General features: G+C 35.0%; 1 protein-coding gene across 2 annotated transcripts in view; it reads left to right on the forward strand.

Moving 5' to 3' along the window:
• The first annotated feature begins 1,052 nt into the window (after positions 1 to 1,052).
• CNTN1 (contactin 1) overlaps positions 1,053 to 20,951 on the forward strand; it is a 292,784-nt gene continuing 272,885 nt past the window's right edge. For both annotated transcript variants that reach the window (XM_081058561.1, XM_081058563.1), the window contains exon 1: positions 1,053 to 1,220. The gene's annotated coding sequence lies outside the window, so the exon portion shown is untranslated. The remainder of the gene's footprint in view (positions 1,221 to 20,951) is intronic.

Raw genomic sequence — 20,951 nt, forward strand, 5'->3', positions numbered from 1 at the left:
TTGGCTATTTTTCAGATGGGAAGCAGCCTGTGAGGTAGAAGATTGTTTTCTTATGTGGCACTAAATTAACACATCTCCCTACCCTTAACTTTACTTGTGATCTTTCTATCATTTCCTCCCATTTAAGAAGTCCGTTGAAGTCCATAGCTTCCTAATTCCACCGGGACAAATGTCAGAGATGGAAGAGGGGCACAAAATTGTTTTGCCTTCCTCCTCTTGCACTTAAAAGACAGGCTTCGGATCACATAGGTTTGGGTTAGCTTATACGTGCGTGCTTTGCAGCCGAGAGGTTTGACCTTAAAGGGAATAATGGACGAATATTAGTAGAAAGAGAAATGACTAATTATTAGTCAGTCTGGTGGTGAGTATTTTAAGAGTTTTGCCACAAACTGCCCAAGGAAAGTCCCCTACGCAGTTTGGTCTTAGTTTCCTTCTTTTACTCTTTCTTGAGCGGTTATTATGCAGTGCTTTCCCAATTGAAACTGTTGCTACTCGGGAATAATTGGGAGTCACTTTGTACTACAGAACAAGCAACTTAACCTTTTCTCCATACGAAAAACTGCCATGTTACATTTAGGCAAAAATGGAAATTCGAAACAAAGAAAACCCTCACATGTTTCTTTTTTCCTTGTTATTTTTTTCATATAAGTATATATATTTTTCTATTTTGCTCCATTCTTAACCAAAGTTCGTGCTTCTCCATTGAGGCACTGCCCGTGATATTTTTGCCTGTCAAATCTCAGAACAGATGGTCCCTTTTGGGAAGCTCTGGAAAGTGTTCTGTGTCTGGTTATGCCTGACCCCTCCTTCCCTCTTGGGGGGTCTCAGATGACAAGTGATCAAACCAGTTTCCCTTCTCTTAGGGGTCCTTGATCCAGTAGCAGCAGGTTTTGGTTCCAGGCATTGCAGAGACCCTTTGCAGCTAGGTTTAGCAGCTACCCCAGTCCGCAGCCAGCCCTGGTCCTGGGGTGAGAGTGACATCTAGCCTGTCCAATCAGAGACGCAGAATTTTCTCCGGTGCCCGCCTCACTTTTTCCCCGGCGCCAATAATCGCTCTAAAAGGCCCGGCTTCTGCTGTCAAGTAGCTCGGGTGGGCTCGGCCGAGGCGAGGAGGGGCGCCGGCTGGGGAGATGCGCTCCCAGGTGTTTGTAGCGGAAGTGGGAAACCTGTAGGTGATGGTCCAGCTGTGCCACGCCGGGGAGAGCAGGAGCAGGGAACAGGTAGGAGGCAGGACTTGTCCTTCTGTGCAGATAGGATAAAGAATGCGTATTTTCACGCTGTTGCCTCCCTTCCCCTTCCCCCAGCCCCGCCCCGCCCTCATCACCCCCAAATCTCTTGTGGTAGCCTCAGCTCTAGTCATGAAGTACGGCAGGCAGGATTGGGTGCAGGGCGTCTAGCTGCTGGGAAGGAGTGCGGGATGCGGGAGCCCGGGGTCCCGGGCGAGGCAGGGCGGCCGTGCCTAAGGAGAGCGGACCGAGCCCCCATCTGTGCATCGTCAACTTTCCTCTCAGGCTTCGTCTGCCTCCGTCGTCTGCCACCGCCGGTGCCGCGTCCGAGAGGTGCCATGTCGAGCAGGCAGGGAAGGGTCTGGGGGAGCAGACGTGTCAGCAGCCGGGAAGCCGAGGGTCTTCCCGGATGGAGAAGGGCTTGTCCTCTTCCCCGCGCCCGTCCGCACCTACTCACTCGTTCTCCCTCTCCTGCCTTGGGTCTAGCCTCTAGCACAACCGGGGGAAGAGGGCAAACTGGGAGTGATGGCACTGCGGGGAAGGAGGGACTTGCTTGTCCCTGGCCTCTGGGTTAAGAGCCGGTCCCCTTCGCGAGTGGGGGTGGGGAGAAATCCTGCAACTCCAGGGGTATGTTCGGATTAATTACGTCTCTATTGAGAACACGTGGGCCCTTCTCTCCTCTGCGGCAGATTGAGAAGGGGAGTCAGCGAAGGCTTTGCCTCTTCGCTCCTAGCCTGGTGTTGTCTCCTGGGAACCACCTTCTCTCCTAGTTTCTAAAATGTGGGTTTATTCTCGAGGATTCCCAGAGTCAAGTAATTGCCCGGATGGGCTCGCCCGGCGGCGAGGTAGCCTTCGTGGTTGACCGCATCTGGGAAGTAGTTGTTGGCCCAGTGCCGGTTCTTGCCGGAGTCAGATTGTTGGAAGCAGTAGGCAGAAGAACTGCGGAGAAATTAGACGCTGCATCACTCTCCCGGACTGATGACACCCTGCTTTGAACATTACTGAAAAATTGGGGTGATGCGAAAGAGGGAGGGTGGAGAGCTGCAACCGTTTCTCATTTATTCATGCCCAAACCAGCATGGACATTTGTATGTGTGCTTGTGTGTGCACATCTCCAAGGTGGAGCTATATATAGCTCTTGCACACCCAGCCCTGTTTGCCTGCAGCTGAGCAGGCTGCCTTGGCCTTCTGAAGCAATCTGGAAGCACTGAGTGGGAGGGACAAAAGGGAATCAAATTCTCCATTGGGTGAGAAAAGCCAGAGAAATGCTCTCAGACTGAGGAAACCCTGCATGAAATAATGTTTCTGTAATGCACATGAAGATCAGTATTCCCAAATATTATTTTGAATAGATTCTTAATGCAATTTGATATTCATCTATTTTCCCGCATTTTACAGCTTCACAGTGTACATGTGAACCTTACCAGACTGAGATGTAACACACATATCAAATAAATATATATCACATCTGGGAGAGTTTACTAAACTCATCCGAGCATATGGTTTACTTATGCCTGTATTTTGATTATATGGTAGTAAATTTGTTTGGGTGGTAACTGATTTGGAGACCTGGGGGGGAAGGATCCACCCACTTTACAGGATATATTACTAGAACTAATGGACCTTTACAATCTTTGAGAGTAGTTTTGATATATTTCTTTGTATAAATTTTACTTGTGGACCTGATACTTAAACTTGTGCTGATGTTTCTTATTATATCTATTTGTGATATCTGGGCCCTCTTTTACACATGTATGTGCATTTATTTTTCCCATTGCCTGTAATTATTGCATCCTGATGATAACCTTTCTATTTTCTTAGATTTAGAGGACACCAAGTAATTTGCTTAAAGTCTTCCAAAAATCCACTATTTCAAACATAATATTCTAACAACCTACTGTAAACTATATTACATAGCATGTTCACCTCAAATAGAATAGTTTAGCTTTCCACGTTTTTTGGTCCAAGTAACAAAATTTGGTCAGTATTGCTATCTGTTATAATATAGGCCAATATATCCCATGTTTGTATTTTTTTTTTTTGGTATACTGTTCATTTTTTCTTCCCTTCTGATCTGCCATTTTCTATATTGTCCCTCTCCTCCTTGAAATTAGTATTTATTGATATTATAATGATCTGATGTCATAATTTTTCTCTTTCTCTAACCCTCTTTGTGTCTCTCTTATCTCTTCTTCCTGCTTTTAAATTTCCTATAAATCCCCCAAATTGATGACAATTTATTTTTTTGGAAATAAAATTCTCCTTCTGCATTTCCATTGTTAATCTCTTCTCCATTAGCCATTCCAAAATACTGTCCTAGTGGCTAAGAGCACAGGAAGGAAGCCTACATGTATAAATATTTATATATCATTATGCAGATGAATGTCAATAAGTCAACTGGGGATTATAATAGCACTTACTTCAGTTTTTTTTTTTTACGATTAATTTTTTGAGTATTAAATGAGATAATGCATATAACATACTTACAGTAGGGCTTAGCCCATAGTCATTACTCATAAATAATAGCTATTAGTAGTAGAAGTACTGTTTACAGTAATAATATACATAGTGAAATAGTGAAATCTACTTTTTGCTTTTCCACTATCAATCATCACCACTCTTAAACTGGCTTTTAGCATAGGATACCATAGTTTTTCTAGCTTTCTGGTTTGTGATTAGTTTTTTTTTTGTTTTGTTTTTAGACTTCCTTTCCTTTACCTCCAAGTATTCACCATCTATTCAGTAACTGATTTATTCATTTTTATTCTCAACTCTAATTTATGTCTTTCTGTTTTCCCCAGTATCAGTTTCATTTGTCATTGCATGCCTGGATTAGTGCAGTAGACAATTTACCAAAATTTTCAGTGTATAAGTCTCTCTGTTTGAATATAAGATGCAACAAATTATTGGTATAACGTATTTTTAATTTTCATTATTGGTTCTACTCTGCTTTGAAACTTTTACTGTGCCACATATTTTACAGTGCTCGAATTTTGGAACAAGAACACGTGGGCTTAAATCCTGAGATTAGAAAAATGTAACAGGAGGAGGATGGAACACTATTTCCCTATGTTATATGAATGATCTAGTGTGTAAAATTTCATTCAAAAGTATATTCATTTAATAGTACCATTAAAGTAACATTTTTTGTGATTGTAAGGAAATACAAAATCATTCAGGAAAAACTGGAAATAAAAGAAAACTCTATGAAGCAAGATCCACTCATAACCTCCCAGTTTTATTATTATAAATATATATTGGTATTTTAAATGTACAAATTTACAATTACAGTGAATATTCATTTTTGTATTTAGCCCTTTTCCCAACTTAACATCATAACATAAATATTCACTTAATTTATTTAGTATTCTTACTAACCATTTTTTATGGCTACCAAATATTCTTTTATAGAGAGTCTTTAGATTATTTTTCACACTTATGAAAATGAACATAAGTATACATTAATTTTCCATTTCTGACTAATTCCTTACAATAACTTCTTGATCAGACATTACCTGATCAAACATATAAATATTTCTAGACTCCTATTGCTTACCAAATTGCCCTAGAAAAAAAAGTTTATACATTGGTACTTAGTATAAACCAATATGGCAATATTCTTATTAACATTTAGTATTGTGTTTACAAAATTGTGACTATTTTGATAGTAGAAGTTGAGTATCTCATTATTCTTTTGTGTTCTATAATTTTTGGATGAGTTGAGAAATGTTTTCACGTTTATTGGCTCTTTGTATTTCTTATTTTTGTATTTTACTTGATTATTTCTTTTTTGTGGTATTCCTGTTTTCTTTGTTTAACAAAAAATCTATGGTATACTGTGAAAATTTTCCTCAGCTTGTTTTTTGCCTTTTATATTTTGGGACATACAGATATTTGTAACTTCATTGTAGTTTAACCTGTATATCTATTTGCAGCAGTAGCTCTCTGCTACCTGATAAATAATTGAATATAAGAATACACATTTGAGGGTACTGTTGCTGAACTTCTTGCTTTCTTTGAAGTGGGATTTGGCTTATGTGTATCATGTACATATCCCTGTGAAATGGCTCCTGGGGACATATGAAATGCACTCTCAGTCTATTAAGATCCCATTATTATTTATGTGGCTCTCCCATGAAATAAATAGTACCTTAATCCTTTCTGAGTTACTCCTGTCCATTTCAAAAGTGCCATGGGGCAGAACGTACTATGAGGATATTAATGACCAGGTTACTCAGCCAGAGCAGGGCACATTGTTTGCACAATTATCTGAATGACTCAGGCACTAAATCTGCTTTTGCCAGGATTATCCAGATGGTCCTTAGTTCACTGAATAATTGCTCACCCCTGTACTTGATTTTGATGATGAAGACTTGACCATATCATTGCTTTTCCCGCACTGTTTTATTTGTTACTATTCTCTAAATGGTTAGGGTTTATCGCATTATAGTGTTTTGTTTGTTTGTTTGGTTTTATGAGAGGCAGTTTCCCTGGTCCTTAAGAGTACACACGTTACAGTTATACACAGCTTTGCATGAAACCCAGCTTGGGCAGTTACAGTCTCTGTGATTTTGTACAAGTTGCTTAATCATTATAAATCTTTGTTTTCTGTGTAGAAAATGAGGGTATTTGGAGTTCAGAGTCCCTCTTTTCTTGTAGTCTTTTTTTTTTTTTTAATTTATTCTCCGTAAATAACCAAAGTGATCTTTCTAAAACCAATCTCAGGTATCTCTTCTGCTGAAAATCTTTTGATTTCTTTTTTCTGTAATAAGATGGTTGAAGTCTGTTGCATGGCACCTAAAGTCCTTTATTAAATGGTCCCTATTTACTTCGTTAAATCTGTTTTCTTATTATTCCAGTCTCTTCCATCTCCTGTCTTCCACAGTGCCAATCGCACTGAAATGTTTGCATTTCCCCTAATGCACCATGTTTTTTCTCAAACTCTACTCTTTTCCCAGATTCTGTTTTCTGCTAGAAATAACCTGTATCCTTGTTTGCCCTGCTAACCTCTTGATCTGCTAACCTCTTCAAAGATCTGGTCAGCTGCTACTGTCTCTAGGAGATGTCCCTAAACTTCTAGGCTGAGTTTTGAGCTCTTATTCAGTGCTTCCATAACAATCTGTAGACACCTCAACTAACACTTACTATATTATAGTGTAACTGATTCTTTACTTGTCTGTTATCCTTATTATAAGCCCTTGAGGACTTATCCTAGTGGCCATGCCTTATTCATCTTTGTGTCTAGAGTTTCCCACGAAATAAAACCTAACAGGAAAATAAGCCCTAGCTGATTTTTCAGGATGACATCCCCTGAACATAAGCCCTAATGCATCTTTTGGCGCAAACCTTAATGTAAGACCCAGTCTTATTTTCGGGGAAACATGGTAGTTAATATTTAATAAGTATTTTATGAAGATATTCATACAAGGGTCAAAGCTGAACTCATTTAAATATTTCAACAAATTAAGGATTCTATCTATACCTTGTAAATCATTAAATACAAACTAGAAGCTATGTCAATCTTCACAGTTTTTCATGAATTAACTTCTTGGTTTTGTTGATTTATACAACAAAATAGATGAAAGAGAGTCCTTTAATAATAGAAATAGAATCCTTTAAGAGAAATAGACAGAGAGTCCTTTAGTAATAACAAAATAGATGAAAGAGAGTCCTTTAATAAGCAATTTTGTAATGAAAAGCCATACTTAGGACTTTGGATACGAGGTCTGAAAATTAAATTCACGAACTTGTTGCAACAGTATTGCTACCTTTTTGATATCAGGGGTATTAATTTATTATGAATTTGTACCAATTGGACAAACAATTTACTATTTGGAAGTGCTGAAAAGGCTGCCTGAAAAAGTTAGACGACCTGAAATTTTCACCAACAATTCATGGCTCTTGCATCACGACAACGCAACAGCTCACAAGGCACTGTGAGGGAGTTTTTAGCTAGTAAACAAATAACTGTATTGGAACATCCTCCCTACTCACCTGATCTGGCCCCCAATGACTTCTGTCTTTACCTGAAGATAAAGGAAATATTGAAAGGAGGACATTTTGATGACATTCAGGACATCAAGGGTAATCCGACGAGAGCTCTGATGGCCATTCCAGAAAAAGAGTCCAAAATTGCTTTGAAGGGTGGACTAGATGCTGGTGTCCGTGCATAGCTTCTCAAGGGGAATACTTCAAAGGTGACCGTAGTGATATTCAGCAATGAGGTATGTAGCACTTTTTCTAGGACGAGTTCGCAAACTTAATTGTCAGTCATCGTATGTTACTGCATCTCTTGTTAAGATGTACTTACGTTTAAAACTGCTTGTTCTTTTGTTGTTTTCAGTTTTGCATACCACATATCAGTGAAATTATATGGTTCTCGACTTTTTCTGTCTGACTTATTTCGTTTAGCATGATAATCTCAAGATCCATCTATGTTGCCTCAAATGGCACTATTTCATCTTTTCTTTGGCAGAATAGTATTCCATTGTGTATATACCACATCTTCTTTATCTAGTCATCTATGGAAGGACACTTTGGTTTCCACGTCAAATAAATAAACAAAAACTCACAGACACAATAGTTTAGTGGTTAACAGAGGATAAGGGGATATGGGGGTAGTAGAGGAGGGTAAAAAGGATCAAATATATGGCTATGGAGATTTAAAAAAAAGATTAAAATTGCTGAGTCACAGGTTATTGTTTAGTTGAAATTGCTAGTTTCTCCAAAGTAGTTGGGCTAATTTCCAGTTCAGCCTGCAGTGTATGAGGTTTCAAGTTGCTCCATAGCTTTATCAACACTTAATAATTAATAGTCTTTTTAATTTAAAGCATTCTGGTGAGTACGAATGTGTAGAGGTAGATATCTAGTTATGATTTTAATATGCATTTCCTTCATTAATAAGAAATTGAAGTTTTTTATGTTATGTGTTTTGGCCATTTGAATGGATGTTCTGAAGTATCTGTTCAAAAGTTTTGTCCATTTTGCTATTGAGTTATATATCTTGTTTATGCATAAGATGGATGTTCCTTATATTTTGAATTTGAGTCCTTAGAAAATATTTGCAAATATCTTCTCCCACTCTTATTTTCCTTAACACTCCTTAATGTTATCTTTTATCAACAAATGTTATCAATTTTAAGTGGTCCGTAGTTAGATTTTTGTATCTTATTTAATTCAACAATCATTTATTATAAGTCAAGGCGCATTTTGTCTAAATTGTGTTCTAGGCATTATATTGTTTTATGTTTCACTTGAAATTGATTTTTATGTGAGGTTTGAGTCATGTTTTCTTATTTATATGAATATAAACTTTATCCAGAGCCATTTATTAAAAAGACTATCTTTTCCCCATGGTTTGGCAATGCTGCCTTTGTCAAAAATCAGGTATTCATGTATGGGTAGATCTGTTTTTGGACTTTATGCTGTTTAACAGGTTTATTTGTCTATCATGGAGCCCATACACACAGTCTTAATTACTGACATTTTAAAATAGGTCTTAATATTTACTACAGTATGTCCTCCGACTTGATTATCCTTTAAGTTTGTCTTGACTATTATTGGCTCTTTGCCTTTCAATATAAATTTTAAAGACAGCTCATTAATTTCTATGAAGTTCTTGTTGGAATTTGATTAAGATGGAATTGAATTGGCAAGTCAATTTGAGATAATTGACATGTTTAAAAAATTGAGTCTATTTATGATCGCCTATATATCACTTTCTTTAGCTCTTTAAAAATTTCTCTAAATGATGTTTAAAACTTTTAGTGTGAAATCCTTGCACATCTTTTGTTAGATTTACTCTTAGCTGTCTGATTTTTCTTTTTATACTATTCTAAGTACTGTAATTGTAAATTTTCAGTTTCTAACTCTGTTGATAGTAAATAATTGATTTTTGTATGTTGATTATTTATAATCTTGTAAAACTCACCAATATTATCGATATTAATAATTTCTCTGTTGATTCTTTTTAATTTTATAGATATTCACATATATCATTTGAGAATAATAAGTTTATTTCTTCTTATCTACTTCTTATAACTTTTTGAAATCTTGTCTCACTGGCTGGTCTCTCTCTAGGCCAATGTTGCATAGAGTTATAATAATTAACATCTTTGTCTCATTCCTCATCTTGTAAGAAAATTTCTCAAAATTTCACCGTTAACTGTTTTATTTTCATAGATAATCTATACCAGGTTAAGAAAGTTTCCTCCTATTTTTGTTTAGGATTTTTAAATTTACAATAATTTTAAATTTATTGAGATGAACATATGATTTTTCTCTTATATGAAGTTAATGCAAAGAATTATATTGATTGATTTTCAATGTTAAACCAGAACTCCTGGAATAAATTAACAAGTTCATGATGTATATGTTACCCATTATGAATATTACTAGAATAGGTTTGATAATGTTTTATTTAGGATTTGTTCGCTTTTTTTAAAAAATGTTTTATGTCAGGTTTCGGTGTCAAGTTTACATTGGATGAACTCATGAGAGTCAGAATATATTCCCTCTTTTTATTCTAGTAAGAGTCTGTGTATGATCTACATCACTTCTTTCTTAAATATATTGTAAGATCTACTAGAGAAGCTATTTGGCCCTAGACTTATTTTTTCTGACAAAATTTCAAATTAGAGATTTAATTACTTTTATTCATATTTTCTAATTATTATTTCATTTATTTTTGATAAGTTGCATTTTTCTAGGAATTTGTCCATCTAAATTGTTAAATATATTTGACACTGTTTTTCAAAATAATCTCATATTATTTTATTAATAGCGGCTATATCTTTAATGACTCTTTTCATTCATTTAAATCAATCCGCAGAACTATTGTTGACATCATGTATATATGTATTTAAATATTTTTATGCATAGAAATAGTTTTCAATATATCATTATTGCTGTTATCAAAATTTCATCATACTATATGTAATATTTTGTCACTTTTTTGTTGTTGTTTTTTGTTTTTATCTTTGGTAATTCTTATTTCCACACATTATAGTGCTAACTCATTATTTTTTTAGCATTTGCATAATATTGCTTTGCATGGAACATAATTTATATCCCATGATTGTATCTTTGGGTTATTTCCATGTTTTTTAAAAAAGAATGCCATAAGGACATTCATTATTCTACATGTACTTTTGTACATTCCTAGGAATATTTCTCTAAGATATATTTCTAGAGTGAAATTGCTAGCAAAAAGGTACATCTTTTACAGATTATCAGTATTTCCAAATTGTCCTTCAAAGAGACTGCCATAATTTATAATTCTAGTAATGTAAGAATGTTTGATTTTTGCATACTATTCTCAGTACTGAGTATTATCCCTGGTTCAAACATGTTTAGATGATTTTATCTTTCCAAATCAAACTATTAGTAAATAAAATAAATGAAGCATTGTTGCATACTGATGACATAATAAAATTTAAAATTAATTATTTCCCTATAGACTATTTTGTTGTTTAATATATAAAATTGAATTTTTACTGGGATTGTAAAACATTTCAGTTAAAATGGAATCTAAGTTTTTTATAAAATTCAAGTGATAAAAAAATTGCTCCCCTTTCATTGTTATTGTAGTGCCACAGACTTTCAATATAATATATGGTTATGTTTTCTCATGTAGGAAAGAGTATAATACTAGATGCTAATACACATATATTTAAATATATATTTTGTTACTTAGTAGACATGTATTCTTGGGGGAAATTTACTCAACTTCTATTACTCTGAGTGGCTTCATTTTCTAACGTGGGGAAATTTGTTGTAATAGTATGTTTGCTGTATTGTCTGGCATGTGATTATTTTCCAGGTTTGATTTCGCTGATTAGGCTAGTTAGGCACGTACCTCTTCTCTCTCACTTACCTACTTACTGTAATATAATATAATATAATACCGGGTCTTATATTAATATAGTATAATACTGGGTCTTATATTAAGCATTAGAGCTGATGGTCTGGCTAGGTCTTATTTTCGGGGAATCAAGGTATGAATACTACATATAATAAATAAAGGAAAGAAAGAAGTGTTATTTGCGTTATTTCAGTTTCTGGCCAGAGTCTACTTTGTAGATTATGCATTGGAGACAGGTTCTTGTTTGTATCTGGAAATTGAAAAAGTGGTAGCTCTGAGTGGGTCACACCGTGCTTTCCCGAAAATAAGACCTAGCCCAACAATCAGCTCTAATGTGTTTTTTTGGAGCAAAAATTAATATAAGACCCGTTCTTATTTTATTGTAAGACCAGATATAATATAATATATACACAATACAATATAATACACATTAATATACCAGGTCTTATATTAATTTTTGCTCCAAAAGACGCAGTAGAGCTGATTGTCCATCTAGGTCTTATTTTCGGGGAGACATGGTAGGTGGGGAGAAAGGGAGAAAGGCTGAGAGACAATGTGGAAAGAAAGAGGGATGTTATATACAGAACCACAGATCTATTGGGTGGTAGGCATTGTGTTGGGCCTGGAGAGAGAATAGTAATGAATAAGCCAGACTCTTATCTGCCTTCAGGAGGCTTCTAAGCTAAGTGGGAAAAATAGAGAAAAAGAACACAAAACTATGTAATGAATGCTGTAACGCAAGGAGAGTCAACGTGTTAGGTGAATGTTCTATACCAAGTATGACTGGTTCAAATTACTGAAAGAAATCTGAAATATGATAGAATATAAGTTACGAAGTAGCAAGACATGTGGCTGAGGAGGAACAAATAGCAGATCAAGAAAGTTCTTTTAAAGTGCTAAAGACTTTGTGTTTTACCCTGGGAAAAATGTTCCACGTAAGGCAGTGATTTGATAAGATATCTTAAAATAGTATTTGAGGATTTAATGAAATAAAATTTCAAAAATGTTAAGAAAATTAACTCTAAAATAGAAACAACATATCTAGATAATTCTTGATAAGAAATCTTGCTACAAAATTGGCAAGTGTCTCCTTTCCAAAATATCACTTTTAGTAAGGTCTAGTATAATTTCACATTTGGCTTCATATTGCTATTAGTATGTTATGAAAACTTCCTTTGAGTAATTAAGGAGAGAAAATTAAATAAATGTACTGAGTCATATATTTTCATCTTAATCTTCCCCACAGCTTCTTTGAGAACTAGATTTCTGCGAAGACATACATCTTTTTAAAAGCCATAGAAGTTTGCAGGTGTCCTGGATTTTGAATTTCATCCCTAGCCATGTCTGAGAATGCCACCATGCTTATTTTTACATACACATATGGTTTCCTGTTTGCATACAGTCATGTTTGTTATAGGAGTATACAAAGCAGTCATTTAAACTATGACTAAATCACTCAAAAAAGAAGTCCAGTAGTACTATGATATTAGAGATAATTGAAATAGAAGATTTTTATAAAATATTCTTCTTTGAAGCTTCCTATGATTGATCACCAGACTGAGAATTTTTTATTTATTTATTTTTACTGTGGTCAAGTTACTGGTTATAAAGAAGAAAAAATTGCCATTACCACTAACCTAAATGATTTTATTAGTCATAGTAAAATGTGCTCAAAGAATCACTTCTTGGCATGTGAGAAGCTTATACTTGCAATAAAAATTCCTATATTTTTAGTAGTCTGCTGAAATTATATATTGGAAACTTTCAGTGAGTAGCTGATATGTAACGAGTGGCATAACTTATTTGTTTCCTCACTTTTGGTCTCTTTAGTGCTGTCATTGTTTAGGGAAATATCATACTGAGCTATATTGACAATAGTGGTCATTTTTAGAATGTCCAAAATCATTTGAACTTTTCAAAGCTAATTACTTTTTGTTTGATTCATTAGAGAATTAAACTGTGTCAGCCTTTCCTCAAGAAGGATTCCCCAAGAGGATTTTGTTTCATCCAGGGTGTATTTTCCTTCACGATTGCTTGCAATATCCTTTGACTTGATACTGCTATTTGAATCTTGATTCATTATTTCTGCTTCGTTGTTTCCATGGAACTTCTGCTCAGCTTACTTATGTTTATCTTTTCATCTGTCCTAAACTTGTGCTTGTTTGAGATGGGCAAGTTCTGTGGATGATGGATACTAATGGGAAATTACTTCATCTGCACCAGATCATAGTTTGATTCAATATTTCTTTAATAGTGGACTTTAGACAGAATTCTGAGCAAAAATAACATCTGGTTTTGTAAACATCTTTGATGCTTTAATAAGACAAAGTTTTACTTGTCTCTGCATTGTATATCTGGCAAGCATTTCTCAAGATTACTCCATGACACCTCATTTAGGAAGCTACTAGCCTGACTTTTCCCTCTCTTGTTTATGTCCCTTACAAACTTCTACCATAGCCCCTTCATTAGCTGTACTTACATCTATGTCTGCCTTTCTTTACTAGATGACAATATTGTGTCATTTAAAAAATCTTCAGTGCCTAAAAAACTGCCTCACACTTAGTTTACTCAACACTCCATATAAATTTTTCAGTAAACAAAATATTTTAGAAATATTCTTTTGTAATAATATTCCATATTCTGAGGATGCCAGAAGGAAATCATCAGCTTATTATCCGATATACATATTACTTTCTTCATATTGGTAGGTACAATTATATTAATACAGTTCTATAACGGATACACTGTAGGGCATTGGTTCTCTGACCTTATAATTCATAGGGATTACCTGAAATTGTTAAAAATGAGAATTTCTGACCTCCATCACTACAGATTCTGGTTCAGTAGATCTGGAAGATGATCCAGAAATCTGTATTTCTAACAGCATTTCTGGAGCTTCTCAGACTACATTGAGAAAGAAAAAATTTAGTCAACTTGGCTCGAACAAAGGCTATGTTCTGATAATATATTCATATGAACACACATACAGACACACACACAGACACACACACACACAGACACACACACACACACACACACCTGCTCAGACTGAGCCTGAAGGATTGCTTTTAAATACATCAAGGATCATCATGGTGCATTCCTGGGTTCTTTCACCAAGGTAAATTGTATTATGTACTAGAATTTTGAGTCTAATTTGAAGTTACATTTTTCTTCTATTTATTTGTTTTTATATTTGAGTAATTATGGTATATTATTCATGGCTATGCTTGTATTTTTGGAAGTCTAAATTGTATCACTAAGAATTTCTATTAACATCAGATCAACTGTTGTCTGACAATGTACTGAAATTTTCCCACTGAATATTGTCTGATCTGTGGTGGTAGATATGAGTGGATATGAGCAAAATGACTGCTAGTCAATTAAAATATATCTTGAGAATCAACTGAGAAACAGTGTTATGGATGTTACCACAGATCGTGTTTATTCATATTGCCTTCCATTTTTACAAATACTGTAAAATGAAGGACTTTCTTTTGGGTTCTTGCTCATATGTAGGTATTGAGACAATCTTGCTGGGCACAGCAGTTATTTTATCTTTTTAGATTTCTTAGTGTAATTCATACATAGCCTAGTTATTTTTGTTTTTAAATTTTAAATTCATCCTTCCCGCACAACTCTTCTGTAATATATTCTGGAAGATGACACTAATATTTATGTTACTAAAAATATCATTGTATAGCGCAATGCCTTCATTAGATTTGACTTCAGCTCACCCTGTCTTTATCTCTACCACTATCCTTTAAACCTCTCACAGAGAAGGATCTCGTCTGTTTCCTTATTCCAGTTCCACTACTTGGATTCCGGATCTCAGTTTTCAACAGCATAAAAGAAAATTTGCTCTTATACACATATGCTTCCTTCCCATAAAGTCCAATCTTATCTTCTGAACGCCCAATTTTGCCCTACCTTCAAACTTTTAAGTTACGTGGTGTTTTTTTTTTATTAACATTTCTAGCTACTTTTAAAATTTTACTTCTTTTCTCTTTCTTTTTCCAGAATTACTAGCCTGTAGTTTCAAAATTATGACACAAGCTATAGCAACATTCTCCCATCTTTCCAATTCATCATAATGGAAGAGGAAAGACCAAGTTTTCTTTCTCTCCTTGGGTTCAGGATCTCATCCTCCCACCTTCGTGGGCCCTCACTATATCCATTATCCCCTTTCTTGGATCTTCAACCTTGATCATTCTACTGGCTTCCTGATGTCAGCATTTAAACGTGCCTAGTTATTTTTCCTCTTAAAAACAATGCAGAGAAAATTAAACAAAAACTTTCCTCTAACTCTTGCCCCCTACAAACGACTGCAGTTATTTCTCCCTTTTCTCTTTCATAGCCAAAGTTTTTTGAACGCTTTTCTAGGTTTAATTTACCATTCTTTACCTTCAATTCACTCTAAACCTCTAAAACCTGGTTTTTATACCAGACATTTCAGTAAAATTGTACTTTACAATAGTCACCAAAATACTCCTTAAGTTCCTAAGTCCTATATGGGTACCTTTCAAATATTTCCTTACTTGACATTCAGCAGAAATGAACTCTATTGAATTTTTCTTTTTGGAAAGGTCTTTTGATAGTTTTGATTTATTGTTAAGCAAATATTCATTTCTCTTCCATTCCCACTGTTGACAGAGCATACTGCCATACCAATTGATGTTATGCTTGGTCATATGACTTGCTTTGCCCAACATAATAGTAGTGGATGTGGACTAAGCAGAGGTTTTGCATCTGCCGTTTGGCTTGTTCTTATACACTGTCATCTGCCATGAGAAGCACATATTTTGGGATCAATGTAAAGCTTAGAGCCAAGCTTAGAGCCAGTGTAAAGCTTAGAGCCAAGCCCAATCAATCCTGCAGCCTAAGGCAGGATTGTAAAGTGCTCATGCCATCATTAAATTTGACTTCACCTCACCTTGTGGTGGACCCATTGCGGGGGGGAGAAAAAAAAAAGCTTGCTATAATTCTGGGATATTTGTTTTACAATATCATTAGGCAATAGCTGATTGATGTAACTCAAGTCCCTGGATTTCATGAAATTACCTTCTGGTTTTTCTTTTAAGTCTCAGAAACTTTTCTAGTTTTTTTCTTTTACCTTTCTTTTAAGCATCAAAGTTCCTGAGGCTTCTGCAATAAACCCATAACCTCAATTTAAATACACTTACTGTCATATCTTTTTCCCAGTTATAGTTTTGATTCATATGTATACACACACACACATATATATGTATACATGTGTACATATGTATACATATATATGTGTGTGTGTGTATATGTATATACACACTGATACACACACACACACACACACACACAGATACCCTCTAAGTGGTTAATTTCAATTTCACCTACAGATCAGATCCATTTTTTCCAAGATGCACTGGACATCTCCACTTGGTGGTTTCATAAGCACACTAAACTCCCTTTTCTGAACACAGTGCTTCTGTTCTACAATCCATTTTATTCTCAACCACAAGGGGAAACTAAATCTAAGATAGTTCTACACTAACAACATCGTCACAGATGTTAGTATAAAGATTATAAGTTATCACATTTTTGCTTTATGCCTTTACAAGCATTATCTGACTTAATTGTCACTACACCTCAGTGGGTTATATGTTATTACTACTCCTTTGCAGATGAGGGACATGATCCAAGTGAAGTTAAATACCTAAGATCAACAGATAGTAAGGGACTGAACCAGATCACATTCAAATCTGTCTGACCCCTATGGCCACAACTATGGACCTACTTTTAAAATTTTATGGTCTACTTATTTAAAATCTAAATTTAAGGACCAACTCTTTAATTATTTTTTCAAGATATCATGCTTCATATACATATTATCCATCCAGCAATAACTATCATTACTCCCTAAAAAGGAACTGCCTTGCTATCTTCCAAACCACTGCATTATTGCATTAGTGCCTTTGTTCATACTACTTATTGTGACTAATGGTGACCTGTCTCCACATTTATCCAGCTTCTCCCTTCTCTGATGCACTTCATTTAAAGCATAAGGCTTCTATACTAGATTCTCAGATTATTTCCAATGATACTGGTTAATTTCTTAAACTCCTATAGTATTTTTTTTTCTATTCAGAGCAACTATAATTCATTGCTAATTACCTGCAAGGCACTGATCTTAATTGTATGGAAACTTTCACACTATATATGAATAAAATCTACAGGAATTTTCAATTTAGTTGGATTATGCAAGTAAAATATTACTAAAATGTAATTCTTCTATATTGTTTCATGGTTTTGTATTCCAATTTTTTAAGTTGTCTCTTGAGCACAAACACTGTGTGGTCAGCCTACTTTGTGTTCATTTCAACACCAAGTACATTTCATTGAAGAGCTGTTAAATAAACTGAGTCTTTTATTTTTAACCCCATATCACTGCTTTTTCTTTTACCACTCTCTCAAAAATATCACTATGGTGATAGTAGGAGAACTGACTCTGGGTGGTGAGCACACAATGTGATATATAGATGATGTATTATAGAAATGCACACTCGGAACCTATGTAATTTTACTAACAATTGTCACCCCGATAAATTTAGTTTAAAAGTATCACTATGGTGACATAGCACCCAGAGAAATATTTCTCTCCCTCAATTCGTGGATTCATATAATACATGGAAGTAACTGGAGCAGGAATTTAAATGAACTTGAAGTTAGAGAAAAAAATTGACGCTGCAATCTCAAGGAGCTTATTTATAAAAGGCTTTACCACATTTGTTCATATGATACCAAATTAAAGTTTGTAAAAAGAAAGGTAGACTAGAATTACTCATTGATTTCTCTTTATGCTAATAATCTCTTGACTATTTGACATATTTTATGGGTGTATTTTTCTATTTATGAAATGACATAACACATGTAAATTGTTAAATGTAGTTTCTCACAGAGGAAGCAGTTGATAATAGAAATGATGGGAAGTTGTCCCGCAGATATTATGTTTTTAAGATCCTATTATGTTTCTAAAAAGTGTCATGAGGCATAGGAGAAGAAAGTCAGTATTCAGAGAGAATACTGAGAATCTCTCTATGTACGTAATAAATGAAAAAGTAAATAAAATGTCCAACCAAAAACACATACTTTGTTTCCCTGAGAACCATTGGAAAGTAAACTTGTTTTTTCCACATATAGTGCTTTGGTTTAATTTATTATTAAATGGCAGAGTCATACTGTTTTTTCCCTGGTATTTTTAAATTATACTCTGCTCTATTTCTCACTGCAAAGAGAAACAAGATGAGGTTAAGTGACCTCCCTGGGTAGTAATTGAGATTCTTGTGATCATTCCAAAGATCTCTTTCTCCTTGACTACCTAAGTGGTAAGAGATTGGAATGATGAATTTTGCACTCATTCTATTGTTAGAATTGGGGTGCTAGCTAAAAAAATTTCAGGCTTGACCACATGTGAATAAAAATATGTAAGGTCAATATAAAAGTTTTAAAATTATCAGGTTTTTTTTTTTTTGATTATCCATATGATAGGTCTTCTTTAATCACAATAATAATTGGGAGTTGACTTAAGCATCTTTTCTGTTTGAAAATTCTCCACTGATAGACATATTAAAGATCTTTAGAATTCCAAGAACCAGATGTTCATTTTAAGCATTGATAAACCCAGGACGTTCATGCAATTTAGGCAACTCATGAAAAAATGGGACAGAATTTCTGGAGTCATACTACGGAGTATTTCTGGAATTAATGGGTTGGAGTGGAACAAATGTAAATTCTTAAACAGAGGATCACATATTATGGAATTATAGCACTCCTCCTCTCCATTTCAGACATGACTAAAATGTTTATCATTAATAAAGTTATGTTATTCATCTTTATTAGAAAGAGCATTGGAATGCTCTTTTCTCTTGTATCATCTCCAAAATAGATGTTGTGGACAACATTATATATTGTTTTAAGAAATGACACCTTGAATTAGCTTTTTTGCATACTATCATTTATTCAACTCTGAACTGTTTATGTTGTAAGATGTAAGAGTTGTTAAGAATTCTATTTAGTATGACTTCTTTTATAAATAGACATATTTAGGCATTCATCATAAAGTAACCAAAGTTTAAGATTTTATTTCAGTGAACTAAAAGTGAGTGTATTATGTTAACATTTTGCTGCTTGTGCAACTTTTCGATTTTATACTCCACAGCTCCTGGGGGATTCTGATTTTTTTTCAGGATCTACTGAAAAAGAATATGACTTTGATATTAAACTCTGTGTTCTGTATGAGATTCACTCACTTAAAATGGACTGCAAGTGTTTCATTTCTTACAAAAAGGTAAATATTGATCCTTTCAGATCAGAACCTCATCAAGTCCTCATGGTTAATTTGCAGCTGATTGAAAAAAAATTCCTCTGCTTGAAAATTATTTTGTAAGCATTTTTATGGAAAAAGGAAAAACGATGCAGAAAGAAATCAGATGAGACTATGTGACACTATGTATTACAAACCAAATTTTATTTGCTTTAGATATCCTCTTAAGCCTGTGATTCTAACGCATGAATATGCATTAAGTAGCACTGGAATAGCTTGGCAAAATGGTGCTCTCAAAGATTCTGATTCAGTATCTGGAGGGAGTCCTCATAATTTTCATTTTAACAAGCTCCCAGGAGATGCTGCTGCTGCCTTTTCGAGAACCACCCTTTGGGTATTACTGCCCTAAGTAACTTTGGTACCAGTTCTTCTTTAACTGGTAATAATTACCTTCAGAAAATAATAATCACACCAAAAATATTAACTAATGGAAGAAAACTGAACAGCTTAGTTATTGTGTCAGGTGATGCTGAATTAGCAGGATTCTTTGCCTTGATTTGACATTACTGACAGATTTTTCCTTACTACCGAAAATGACACAAGTAAACTTCCAGGGCCTCATTTGATTACCCTTGTGTTAGAGAAAACAGTGACAGTCCTGTTGCTTTTAAGAATCTAATCTGGTCAGGTTTCAAGTTTTTATTACGGCGAAATCTGCGTAGAGCAAGTGGGACAGCCCTGATGCTTTCTCATGAACGGGATTTCGAATTGCCTGTAGTCTAGCAGTTAGAAGAAGTGGTGGTGAATGCATTATAAATTGCCGTGACAAATAACTAGTAAAAGTGCCCTTGAGATTAAGAATTAAATTCCACAAATAGTCCTAATATTTTTTAAAATCAGGCTGATAGAGTACCTCACAACCTTAGCTACATATTAAAACTATTTGGGTAACTTTAGCAGTACTAATGTCTGGGCCCCCAAGTTCAGATTTAATTGGACCGGGTCTTGACATCGGGAAACACGTAGAGAAGAATGATTGAGAAGGGACGTGCAGACAGGCAGCCAACTACTATTTCTTCTTAGCTACTTTCCCTATGTCGGACACTACATGAGATTGTTTATAAATATTGTACCTAAACCTTAAATTAACTCACAAGGTAACTATTAATTAAAATGCTTTTCTCTCTCTTTTTTTTTTAATCTAAAGGAAGAGACTTGAATAAAGGGATAAAATATATCACACATCAGAAGGTTTTTTAGTATATGGGGGACTGACCATTAGAACCCAGATCAGGATGGTTCCAATGTCCAACCTCCCCTATTTCCTTGCAGATACTAGATGTTTTCTTTCTTTTTATCCCTTGCTCCCCTCCTCCCTCCTCTCCCTTCTCCTCCTCCTCCTCCTCTTCCTCCTTCTTCTCCTTCTTCTGTTCTCTCTCTCTCTCTCTCTCTCTCTCTCTCTCCGTCTTTCCTTTTATCCTACAAATCTAAATACCTTGGAATAAGAGACAAGCTCCAGCAAATGTTGAAAGACTGCTGCACCATATGAGGGCTATATATCTATCAATAT

The sequence above is a fragment of the Rhinolophus hipposideros genome, assembly GCF_964194185.1.
Source record: "Rhinolophus hipposideros genome assembly, chromosome: 9".
Lineage (NCBI taxonomy): Eukaryota > Metazoa > Chordata > Mammalia > Chiroptera > Rhinolophidae > Rhinolophus > Rhinolophus hipposideros.